The sequence below is a fragment of the Entelurus aequoreus genome, linkage group LG15 (assembly GCF_033978785.1).
Source record: "Entelurus aequoreus isolate RoL-2023_Sb linkage group LG15, RoL_Eaeq_v1.1, whole genome shotgun sequence".
Classification (NCBI taxonomy): Eukaryota; Metazoa; Chordata; class Actinopteri; order Syngnathiformes; family Syngnathidae; genus Entelurus; species Entelurus aequoreus.
In genome coordinates, this window is record NC_084745.1 from 49,828,407 (window position 1) to 49,840,413 (window position 12,007).

At 38.1% G+C, this 12,007-nt stretch overlaps 1 protein-coding gene across 1 annotated transcript in view; it reads right to left on the reverse strand.

Moving 5' to 3' along the window:
- LOC133630325 (netrin-G1-like) overlaps positions 1-12,007 on the reverse strand; it is a 168,732-nt gene that overhangs the window by 19,146 nt on the left and 137,579 nt on the right. The gene's annotated exons all lie outside the window — the stretch shown is intronic.

Here is a 12,007-nt window from a genome sequence, read left to right on the forward strand (position 1 = left end):
CAAAACAAGTAAAATTAGCTAACCACAATGAACCCAAAAATACCTTAAAATAAGTATATTCTCACTAATAACAACTGTACTACTATATGACTGCGTATTTTACATTGTTTCATTGAAAATAAAACGGCAAAGTCCATTTGGCTGTCATCTGTTTTAATTATGAGACACAATTGTGTCAAAGTCATGATTTTTTTTCATGCTTGAAATAAGAAATGATTACTTTGAAAAAGTAGTTTTATAGGTGTGAGTGTTGATGACACAGCTTTGCAACAGTTGATATTCTAGTTTCAAGCATGTTTTACTCAATATAGGTCATCAAATCTCAGCAACAAGGTGTAATATCTTACTGAGATCATTTAGGACCAAAACCCTTAAAACAAGTAAAACACTCTAACACAAAATCTGCTTAGTGAGAAGAATGATCTTATCAGACAGAAAATAAGCAAATATCACCCTTATTTGAGATATTTCATCTTACTTAGATTTCAGTTTTTGCAGTGTAAGTGGGCCGAATCACTTATGCAAAACCCAAAACCAGTGAAGTTGGCACGTTGTGTAAATGGTAAATAAAAACGGAATACAAAGATTTGCAGATCCTGTTCAACCTATATTTAATCGAATAGACTGCAAAGACAGGATATTTAATGTTCAAACTGAGAAACTTTTTAATTTTTTTTAATAATCATTAACTTAGAATTTAATGGCAGCAACACATTTCAAAAAAGGGGCATTTTCACCACTGCTTTACATGGCCTTTCCTTTTAACAACACTCAGTAAAGGTTTGGGAACTGAGGAGACACATTTTTGAAGCTTCTCAGGTGGAATTATTTCCCATTCTTGCTTGATGTACAGCTTAAGTTGTTCAACAGTCCGGGGGTCTCCCTTGTGCTATTTTAGGCTTCATAATGCGCCACACATTTTCAATGGGAGACAGGTCTGGACTACAGGCAGGCCAGTCTAGTACCCGCACTCTTTTACTATGAAGCCACGCTGTTGTAACACGTGGCTTGGCATTTGTCTTGCTGAAATAAGCAGGGGCGTCCATGATAACGTTGCTTGGATGGCAACATATGTTGCTCCAAAACCTGTATGTACCTTTCAGCATTAATGGTGCCTTCACAGATGTGTAAGTTACCCATGTCTTGGGCACTAATACACCCCCATACCATCACACATGCTGGCTTTTACACTTTGCGCCTATAACAATCCGGATGTTTTTTTTTACCTATTTTTTCCGGAGGACACAACATCCACAGCTTCTAAAAACAATTTGAAATGTGGACTCGTCAGACCACAGAACACTTTTCCACTTTGTATCAGTCCATCTTAGATGAGCTCGGGCCCAGCGAAACCGACGGCTATTCTGGGTGTTGTTGATAAATGGCTTTCGCTTTGCATAGTAGAGTTTTAACTTGCACTTACAGATGTGGCGACCAACTGTGGTTACTGACAGTGGTTTTCTGAAGTGTTCCTGAGCCCATGTGGTGATATCCTTTACACACTGATGTCGCTTTTTGATGCAGTACCGCCTGAGGGATCGAAGGTCTGTAATATCATCGCTTATGTGCAGTGATTTCTCCAGATTCTCTGAACCTTTTGATGATATTACGGAGCGTAGATGGTGAAATCCCTAAATTCCTTGCAATAGCTGGTTGAGAAATGTTCTTCTTAAACAATTTGCTCACGCATTTGTTGACAAAGTGGTGACCCTCGCCCCGTCCTTGTTTGTGAACGACTGAGCATTTCATGGAAGCTGCTTTTATACCCAATCATGGCACCTTATTGTGCTTGTAGTGCCATCTTATTCCTAACCCGTAGGGTTCAATATGATGTGGGTCCACCTTTTGCAGCTATTACAGCTTCAACTCTTCTGGGAAGGCTGTCCACAAGGTTGCGGAGTGTGTTTATAGGAATTTTCCACCATTCTGCCAAAAGCGCGTTGGTGAGGTCACACACTGATGTTGGTGGAGAAGATCTGGCTCTCAGTCCCCGTTGTAACTCATCCCGAAGGTGTTCTATCGGGTTCAGGTCAGGACTCTGTGCAGGCCAGTCAAGTTCGTCCACACCATGTCGTTATGGACCTTGCTTTGTGCACTGGTGCACAGTCATGTTGGAAGAGGAAGGGGCCCTTCTCCAAACTGTTCCCACAAGGTTGGGAGCATGGAATTGTCCAAAATGTTTTGGTATCCTGGAGCATTCACTGGAACTAAGGGGCCAAGAAAAACAACCCCACACCATAATTCCTCCTCCACCAAATTTCACACTCGGCACAATGCAGTCCGAAATGCACCGTTCTCCTGGCAACCTCCAAAACCCAGACTGGTCCATCAGATTGCCAGATGGAAAAGTGTGATTCCACTGGGGTGAGTTTTCCTTGCCCGTATGTGGGCTCTGTACCGAGGATGTCATTGTGGCTTGTACAGCCCTTTGAGACACTCGTGATTTAGGGCTATATAAATAAACATTGATCGATTGATTAATTGATTCATCACTCCGGAGAATGTGTCTCCACTGCTGTAGAGTCCATCCGACATATGCATTGGACTTGGTGATGTATGGCTTAGATGCAGCTGCACGGCCATGGAAACCCATTCCATGAAGCTCTCTGCGTACTGTACGTGGGCTAATTGGAAGGTGTACGATAAAGCAGTGTTTCTTAAACGTAGGGAACTGTTGGGTCGTGAGCTAAATCTGTTTCTCGACTGTTTTTGTAACACACTTTTCCACCAGTAGTGACAATATCAAACAAACCAAAGAAGTCCGACAAGTTTCTTGAGCGCCAAAAAAATGATGACTAAAATGGTGAAGCTGGATTTTCATTTCATACAATCAATTAGCACCTTACGAGGGTGTGCATTTGGTCACAGTGTATATTGTACATATTACATATTGTTATGAAGGTGTCTGTTACTACATTATATATATACTTGCAGTGTGTATATTGTACATATTACATATTGTTATGAAGGTGTCTGTTACTACATTATATGTATACTTGCAGTGTGTATATTGTACATATTACATATTGTTATGAAGGTGTCTGTTACTACATTATATATATACTTGCAGTGTGTATATTGTACATATTACATATTGTTATGAAGGTGTCTGTTACTACATTATATATATACTTGCAGTGTGTATATTGTATATATTACATATTGTTATGAAGGTGTCTGTTACTACATTATATATATACTTGCAGTGTGTATATTGTACATATTACATATTGTTATGAAGGTGTCTGTTCCTACATTATATATATACTTGCAGTGTGTATGTTGTACATATTACATATTGTTATGAAGGTGTCTGTTACTACATTATATATATACTTGCAGTGTGTATATTGTACATATTACATATTGTTATGAAGGTGTCTGTTACTACATTATATATATACTTGCAGTGTGTATATTGTATATATTACATATTGTTATGAAGGTGTCTGTTACTACATTATATATATACTTGCAGTGTGTATATTGTACATATTACATATTGTTATGAAGGTGTCTGTTCCTACATTATATATATACTTGCAGTGTGTATATTGTACATATTACATATTGTTATGAAGGTGTCTGTTACTACATTATATATATACTTGCAGTGTGTATATTGCAATAGCTTTTTTGAGCCGTTCAAACCACAAACTACTGAAACAGCGCCTCTGTCAAAAAACCAAACTCCAAAACTCAAAATTGCGCTCTAGCGCCCCCTAGGAAGAAAACTGCCACTAACTCCCAGTACGAATGTCGTAGAGACATGAAACAAAAACCTATATGTAGGTCTCACTTAGACCTACTTTTCATTAATTAATTTATTCGGGACACATCAGGACTGGTGGAAATGGCGATCAAATGAAAAAATCGAACCCCAAAACTCAAAATTGCGCTCTAGCACAATTTTTGAATAAAACAGAGACAAAACTGCTCCTCAGAGGAAAACACAGACAAAACTGCTTGTAACTTCCGGTAGAAACGTGTTAGAGACATGAAACAAATACCTCTATGTAGGTCTCACCTAGACCTACATTTCATAGATTGACATCCTTCAGCAAAAATCAACAGGAAGTTTGCAATCCCTCCTTCAAAACAACATTTTTGTTAAAACCGGTCACCAAACATCAAACATTATCTCCTCTGAGCGCGTTTGTCGTTTCGGCTTCAAACTACTACAGGAGAGAGATTGAACCCTTCTGATTTCAAAGTTGACGAAAGACTTTGGATAAGTGCTACGGTTTTGATTTTACGAGCCTTCAAAGAACCACTGTGCCGCAGCACCTAGGAAAAAAAACACAGACACAACTTCCTCTAACTCCCAGTACGAATATCGTAGAGACATGAAACAATAACCTTTATGTAGGTCTCACTCAGGACTACCACTGGACAAAAGTATTGGGACACTTAGGACTAGCACCAATCAAATATGCGGGCCCGACCAACACTGCTAGCAGCTTTAATTTCATATAATATTTGTGTGAACAAAGAAGTGACTCAAATCAAAAACGCCCATCTTTAATCAGCGTCAGGGTTTTACGGAAAACTTTTGTTTTGGACCCAATCCATGACTTTATCGCCCATCAATCTCTTCCGCCACGAGTCGGTGTGCAAACAAGAGCCGGCGCAGGTAGTAAATGATGAAGATCTGCCGCATTTACTTTTGATATGAGGGATAATATTTAGAGAGGAGCCTGATGTCGGAGGCGTGTCTGTCAGGAGCCCAAATGTGTTTGGCAAGAGATCTCCCGTTTAATTGCATTCTTCCGTCTGCATACAAATGGAGACTTGACCAAGCCCGCAACTTTGCTGGCGGCTGAGGAGGCGATGGAAGGTCACAACTACTTTTGGAACTGAGGTACCGAGAGAGGTAAGTTTCGCATTTACATTTCAAACCCGGTATCTTGTGATAAGTATCCAAAAGGCAATGTGTGCACTATAATATACTTTAATCAATCAAAAACCACACTTTGACCTAACTGCGAGTGTCGCTCCATCTCGCACTCGACACCTCCTCTCACCATCCAAACTAGGGAGTATGTTCTGCGTGTGTACGAGAGCAGGCGTTACCATGGCAACAGGGTGGACTCACTGTGTTTCGCTCCTCTAGCACAGGGGTCGGCAACCCAGAATGATAAAAAAATGTAAAGCCTTATATGAAGGCAACACATGATGTACGTGGCTATATTAGCTACATTGGCCTACTATCAAAATGACTTTAAAAGTATAATATAAGTGTTATAATAAAGACAACACATGATGTAAGTGTCTATATTAGCTATATTAGCCTACTATCAAAATGACTTTAAAAGTCTTATATAAGTGTTATAATGAAGGCAACACGTGATGTAAGTGTCTATATTAGCTATATTAGCCTACTATCAAAATGACTTTAAACATCTTATATAAGTGTTAGAATAAAGACAACACACAAGGTAAGTGTCTATATTAGCCTACTATCAAAATGACTTTAAAAGTCTTATATAAGTGTTATAATGAAGGCAACACATGATTTAAGTGTCTATGTTAGCTATGTTAGCCTACTATCAAAATTACTTTAAAACGTCTTATATAAGTGATAGAATGAAGGCAACACATAATGTAAGTGTCTAAATTGGTTATATCAGCCTACTATCAAAATTACTTTAAACATCTTATATAAGTGTTACAATGAAGACAGCACATACGTGTCTGTATTAGCCTACTATCAAAATGACTTTAAAAGTCTTATATAAGTGTTATAATGAAGACAACACATGATGTAAGTGTCTATATTAGCTATATTAGCCTACTATCAAAATTACTTTAAAAAGTCTTATATAAGTGTTAGAATGAAGACAACACATGATGTAAGTGTCTATATTAGCTATATTAGCCTAGTATCAAAATTACTTTAAAAAGTCTTATATAAGTGTTATAATGAAGGCAACACATGATGTAAGTGTCTAAATTGGTTATATTAGCCTACTATCAAAATTACTTAAAACGTCTTATATAAGTGTTACAATGAAGACAGCACATAAGTGTCTATATTAGCCTACTATCAAAATGACTTTAAAAGTCTTATATAAGTGTTACAATGAAGACAACACATGATGTAAGTGTCTATATTAGCTATATTAGCCTACTATCAAAATTACTTTAAAAAGTCTTATATAAGTGTTAGAATGAAGACAACACATGATGTAAGTGTCTATATTAGCTATATTAGCCTAGTATCAAAATTACTTTAAAAAGTCTTATATAAGTGTTAGAATGAAGACAACACATGATGTAAGTGTCTAAATTAGCTATATTAGCCTACTATCAAAATGACTTTAAACATCTTATATAAGTGTTACAATGAAGACAGCACATACGTGTCTGTATTAGCCTACTATCAAAATGACTTTAAAAGTCTTATATAAGTGTTATAATGAAGACAACACATGATGTAAGTGTCTATATTAGCTATATTAGCCTACTATCAAAATGACTTTAAAAGTCCTATATAAGTGTTATAATGAAGACAACACATGATGTAAGTGTCTATATTAGCTATATTAGCCTACTATCAAAATTACTTTAAAAAGTCTTATATAAGTGTTAGAATGAAGGCAACACATGATGTAAGTGTCTAAATTGGTTATATTAGCCTACTATCAAAATTACTTAAAACGTCTTATATAAGTGTTACAATGAAGACAGCACATAAGTGTCTATATTAGCCTACTATCAAAATTACTTTAAAAGTCTTATATAAGTGTTATAATGAAGGCAACACATGATGTAAGTGTCTATATTAGCTATATTAGCCTACTATCAAAATGACTTTAAAAGTCCTATATAAGTGTTATAATGAAGGCAACACATGATGTAAGTGTCTATATTAGCTATATTAGCCTACTATCAAAATGACTTTAAAAGTCTTATATAAGTGTTATAATGAAGACAACACATGATGTAAGTGTCTATATTAGCTATATTAGCCTACTATCAAAATGACTTTAAAAGTCTTATATAAGTGTTATAATGAAGACAACACATGATGTAAGTGTCTATATTAGCTATATTAGCCTACTATCAAAATGACTATGTGTCGCAGGCTGACGCAAATCTTCTTTGACAGAAATGTTGAAATGTAATATTTCTTCCACACATTTTTACAACATTGGAAAATATTAGTAAAAGTTCTCAGAGGGTGAGATAACTCCTGGAAATGACTGGCTTAGAATGACCAAAGGTATAGATGTGAGTGTCCAAGTTAAAGGAAACTTCTTCTAATGGCTTTATTACAATCTTTGCAAAGTGGGTAACTTTTGCTGTGGTCTGGAACAACATGGCGCACAAACAACTATGAGAAATGCAGCCAATATTACATACAGATAATGTGTCATGAGACATGCAAATATCAATTAAATACACAGAGGAAATTAAATGAGCTCAAATATACTTACAAACGAGGCATTATGACACAGCTAGCCTAAATAGCATGTTAGCATGGATTAGCTTGCAGTCATGCAGTGACCAAATATGCCTGGTTAGCACGCCACACAAGTCAACAAAGCTCATCTTTGTGCGTTCACGCACAGCATAAAACATTTGGTGGACAAAATGAGACAAAGGAGGAGTGTCATAAAACACGTCTTTCCGTGGAAGTTTTACATGTAAACAAACTACGGCGAGTTCAAGGACCGCCGAAATTAGTAGGGCAAAACGGCGCTCGCCAAATACTCTCATCAGTGAAGCATGTTTAATATAAAGCGTGGGATTTATAACTATTAGGAAAGTTTATAAGTATTACAGACACCATAATAAAATAAAACATTTATTTTTTCCCTCATCTTTTTTCACTTTCATACCTTTTTGAAAAACCTCCAGGGAGCCACTAGAGCCGCTCTATAGTGCCCAAAGACATGCAACTATGTTTATTTGATACTTGCTTATACTTAGCACGTGCGCTTTTGTGTGCTTAGCTGTTGTGTAGCCGCCAGTTCCTAGTAGCCTATTTTGTAAACGACTCGACAAAAATACAAGAAAATGACCAACCCTGTAGAGTTTATTGGAGGACAGTTAGATGTTAAAGGGCTGTCCAATATCCAATATCGAAGCAGCGTCTTTTTTGAGTAAAATACTTTATTCCTACATTTTGACTTCAGATATTGTTGACAGCTGAGGAAAACAAATGACCCAGCATGCATTGCAAAAATGACTGGGGGTTGTAAAAAATTATATATTGTAAATATATTTAGAAAACCCAAAATCAGTGAAGTTGGCTCGTTGTGTAAATGGTAAATAAAAACAGAATACAATTATTTGCAAATCCTTTTCAACTTATATTCAATTGAATAGACTGCAAAGATAAGATATTTAATATACACACTAAGAAACATATTTTTTTGTGCAAATAATCATTAACTTAGAATTTAATGTGAACTCGTCAGACCACAGAACACTTTTCCACTTTGCATCAGTCCATCTTAGATGAGTTCAGGCCCAGCCAAGCTGGCGGCGTTTCTGGGTGTTGTTGATAAATGGCTTTTGCTTTGCATAGTAGAGTTTTAACTTGCACTTACAGATGTAGCGACCAACTGTAGTTACTGACAGTGGTTTTCTGAAGTGTTCCTGAGCCCATGTGGTGATATCCTTTACACACTGATGTCACTTTTTGATTCAAAGTTGGTTTTCAGCCTTGCCGCTTACGTGCAGTGATTTCTCCAGATTCTCTAAACCTTTTGCTGATGTTACGGACCGTAGAAGGCGAAATTGGCACGTTGTGTAATTTGTGAATAAAAACAGAATACAATGATTCTGGGTGTTGTTGATAAATGGCTTTGGCTTTGCATAGTAGAGTTTTAACTTGCACTTAGAGATGTAGCGACAAACTGTAGTTACTAACAGTGGTTTTCTGAAGTGTTCCTGAGCCCATGTGGTGATATCCTTTACACACTGATGTCACTTTTTGATTCAAAGTTGGTTTTCAGCCTTGCCGCTTACGTGCAGTGATTTCTCCAGATTCTCTAAACCTTTTGCTGATGTTACGGACCGTAGAAGGCGAAATTGGCACGTTGTGTAATTTGTAAATAAAAACAGAATACAATGATTCTGGGTGTTGTTGATAAATGGCTTTGGCTTTGCATAGTAGAGTTTTAACTTGCACTTAGAGATGTAGCGACAAACTGTAGTTACTGACAGTAGGTTTTATGAAGTGTTCCTGAGCCCATGTGGTGATATCCTTTACACACTGATGTCGCTTTTTGATGCAGTACCGCCTGAGAGATCAAAGGTCACGGGCATTCAATGTTGGTTTTCAGCCTTGCCGCTTACGTGCAGTGATTTCTCCAGATTCTCTGAACCCTTTGATGATGTTATGGAGCGTAGATGGTGAAATCCCTAAATTCATTGCAATAGCTGGTTGAGAAATGTTGTTCTTAAATGCATTTGTTCACAAAGTGGTGACCCTCGCCCCCATTTTGGCAGCGCATTAGCTTGTTGTGGGGGAGGGGACAATTTGGTGAGTTTTGAACCTGAAGAAGACACACATTTCTGAATAAAGAAAGCACAAAACCCCAAACCGGTGAAATTGGCACGTTGTGTAATTTGTAAATAAAAACGGAATACAATGATTCTGGGTGTTGTTGATAAAATGGCTTTCGCTTTGCATAGTAGAGTTTTAACTTGCACCTTACAGATGTAGCCACCAACTGTAGTTACTGACAGTGGTTTTCTGAAGTGTTCCTGAGCCCATGTGGTGATATCATTTACACACTGATGTCTCTTTTTGATGCAATACCGCCTGAGGGATCGAAGGTCCGTAATATCATCGCTTACGTGCTGTGATATCTCCAGATTCTCTGAACCTTTTGATGATATTACGGACCGTAGAAGGCGAAATCCCTAAATTCCTTGCAATAGCTGGTTGAGAAATGTTGTTCTTAAACGCATTTGTTCACAAAGTGGTGACCCTCGCCCCATTTTGGCAGCGCATGAGCTCGTCGTCGCACACCCGAGCTGTGGCGGAGGACAGACGATTAGTGAGTTTTGATAGAACCTGAAGCCTGAAGAAGACACACATTTCTAAATAAAGAACCAGAGAAATTGGCACGTTGTGTAATTCGTAAATAAAACAGAATACAATGATTCTGGGTGTTGTTGATAAATGGCTTTCGCTTTGCATAGTAGAGTTTTTACTTGCACTTGCAGATGTAGCCACCAACTGTAGTTACTGGTTTTCTGAAGTGTTCCTGAGCCCATGTGGTGATATCCTTTACACACTGATGTTGCTTTTTGATGCAGTACCGCCTGAGGGATCGAAGGTCCGTAATATCATCGCTTATGTGCAGTGATTTCTCCAGATTCTCTGATCTTTTTGATGATATTACAGACCGTAGAAGGTGAAATCCCTAAATTCCTTGCAATAGCTGGTTGAGAAATGTTGTTGTCAAACGCATTTGTTCACAAAGTGGTGACCCTCGCCCCCATTTTGGCAGCGCATTAGCTTGTTGTGGGGGAGGGGACAATTGGTGAGTTTGAACCTGAAGAAGACACACATTTCTGAATAAAGAAAGCACAAAACCCCAAACCGGTGAAATAGGCACGTTGTGTAATTTGTAAATAAAAACAGAATACAATGATTCTGGGTGTTGTTGATAAACGGCTTTCGCTTTGCATAGTAGAGTTTTAACTTGCACTTGCAGATGTAGCCACCAACTGTAGTTACTGACAGTGGTTTTCTGAAGTGTTCCTGAGCCCATGTGGTGATATCCTTTACACACTGATGTCGCTTTTTGATGCAGTACCGCCTGAGGGATCGAAGGTCTGTAATACCATCGCTTACGTGCAGTGATTTCTCCAGATTCTCTGAACTTTTTGATGATATTACGGACCGTAGAAGGCGAAATCCCTAAATTCCTTGCAATAGCTGGTTGAGAAATGTTGTTCTTAATCGCATTTGTTCACAAAGTGGTGACCCTCGCCCCCATTTTGGCAGCACATGAGCTCGTTGTGGAGAAGGGACAATTGGTGAGTTTTGATAGAACCGGAAGAAGACACACATTTCTGAATAAAGAAAGCACAAGACCCCAAACCGGTGAAATTGGCACGTTGTGTAATTCGTAAATAAAAACGGAATACAATGATTCTGGGTGTTGTTGATAAATGCTTTCGCTTTGCATAGTAGAGTTTTAACTTGCACATACAGATGTAGCGACAAACTGTAGTTACTAACAGTGGTTTTCTGAAGTGTTCCTGAGCCCATGTGGTGATATCCTTTACACACTGATGTCGCTTTTTGATGCAGTACGCCTGAGGGATCGAAGGTCCGTAATATTATCGCTTATGTGCAGTGATTTCTCCAGATTCTCTGAACCTTTTGATGATATTACGGACCGTAGATGGTGAAATCCCTAAATTCCCTTGCAATGGCTGGTTGAGAAATGTTGTTCTTAAACAATTTGCTCACGCATTTGTTGACAAAGTGGTGACCCTCGCCCCGTCCTTGTTTGTGAACGACTGAGCATTTCACGGAAGCTGCTTTTATACCCAATCATGGCACCCACCTGTTCCCAATTAGCCTGTTCACCTGTGGGATGTTCCAAATAAGTGTTTGATGAGCATTCCTCAACTTTATCAGTCTTTTTTGCCACTTGTGCCAGCTTTTTTGCAACATGTCGCAGGCATCAAATTCCAAATGAGCTAATATTTGCAAAAAACAACAACATTTTTTAGTTTGAACGTTAAATATCTTGTCTTTGCAGTCTTTTCAATTGAATATAAGTTGAAAAGGGTTTGCAAATCATTGTATTCTGTTTTTATTTACCATTTACACAAGGTGCCAACTTCACTGGTGTTGTATTTGATTGGGAAATGTCCCTTTAGAAATGTTAGTTTTGGATGACATTGTCATGTTTTGTGGACCGACTGGAAAAGGTGACGGACGCCCAAACAGATGGCGGGCAGCCAGTCACGCCATCAATATTGACCCAGCTTTCATGTTTTTTTCGTCATTTTCAGCCGTGCGGCGAAG